At 30.6% G+C, this 1543-nt stretch overlaps 1 long non-coding RNA gene across 1 annotated transcript; it reads right to left on the reverse strand.

Moving 5' to 3' along the window:
* Positions 1-125: 125 nt before the first annotated feature.
* On the reverse strand, positions 126-1263 carry LOC109592624 (uncharacterized). The gene is made up of 2 exons (XR_002190454.1): positions 1201-1263; positions 126-170 (listed from the first exon to the last, which is right to left on the reverse strand). It is a non-coding gene; the product is annotated as an uncharacterized LOC109592624 (long non-coding RNA).
* Positions 1264-1543: the final 280 nt, after the last annotated feature.

The following is a 1543-nucleotide window of genomic DNA, read 5'->3' on the forward strand; positions in this document are numbered from 1 at the left end:
TTGTTAATGTACTTTTCTCTTTTAGTCATTCCATCATTATCAGTGGTAGATGTTGCTTGACCAGTAGTGGCTCCTGGGGGTAGAGTTGGACCAAATTCAGAGGATGACAACCTCTCCCTTTCTCCTTTTCTCTGCAACACGAGTCTCTCTGAATCTTTGTCACCTTCCCTCTATCAATTAATAATATTAGTAATAATAATAATAATAATAATAATAATAATAATAATAATAATAATGATGATAATAATAATAATAATAATAATAATGATGATAATAATAATAATGAGCTAAGCAGTTCTGTAGTGTATCACAATAGAGTAGTACACAACTTTTGGAGAAACTTTAAAAATTCATAAAAAATCCAATTTTGATCAAGATTGGCTCAAACTTTCTACGCAACATAAGCACATGTATATGTATCAGGAAATGTAATAAAAATGGTAAATACTCACCTTTTCATTTTTGCCAAAATTTGGCTAAAGACCCTATACTATAGTACAGGGACTTTGGGCCAATTTTTGAGAAACTTGAAAAATTCATAAAAAATCTAATTTTGATTGAGATTGGCTCAAACTTTCTACGCAACATAAGCACATGTATATGTATCAGGAAATGTAATAAAAATGGTAAATTCTCACCTTTTCATTTTTGGCAAAATTTGGTCAAAGACCCAAAAGACCCTGTACTATAGTACAGGGACTTTGGGCCAATTTTTGAGAAACTTTAAAAATTCATAAAAAATCTAATTTTGATTGAGATTGGTTCAAACTTTCTACGCAACATAAGTACATGTATATGTATCAGGAAATGTAATAAAAATGGTAAATTCTCACCTCTTCATTTTTGGCGAAATTTGGTCAAAGACCCTGTACTATAGTACAGGGACTTTGACCTGATTTTGGAGCAACTTTAAAAATTCATAAAAAATAATATTGATTAGAATCAACTCAAAACTTTCTACACCACATAAGAGCTTGTATATGCATAGAAAAATTTCTCCTTTTTAATTTTGATGAAATTTGGTATAATAGTGCAGGGACTTTGGCCCAATTTTTGAGAAACTCTAAAAACTCGCAAAAAATCCAAAAATAGCTACATTGTTGTTTCATCAATTACTAGACAGTAAAAGCATAGGGTTATTCTCCATGAGACAATATTATGTTATTAATAAGTGGGTGTGGTTGGGTGTGGTTTACTAACTTCAAAACTGGTCACGCCTTCTTCTGACGGATTTGAAGTACTCAATAGCTGTCTCTTTTGACTACAAACGAAACACAATAAAGAGCTAGATTACTATTAGCACATACATGTACATGTACAATATTATATTAATTTTGGAGAGATAAATTTTGTCGAATTCAGTGTTTTGGTAGCCATTATAATGGCACATTGTAACCAAAAAAATTTGCCAATCACTTAAAATTTAGCAGGTTACCAAAATTTACCATTTCCAAAATGGTACTTGTTGCATACAAAATGTATGCACAAAAATACATTTACATGTACATGTATCAAAAATGTAATTAAAAATGGAGGGCTCTTT

Source organism: Amphimedon queenslandica, unplaced genomic scaffold (assembly GCF_000090795.2).
Source record: "Amphimedon queenslandica unplaced genomic scaffold, v1.1 AMPQUscaffold_4548_Cont23474, whole genome shotgun sequence".
NCBI lineage: Eukaryota > Metazoa > Porifera > Demospongiae > Haplosclerida > Niphatidae > Amphimedon > Amphimedon queenslandica.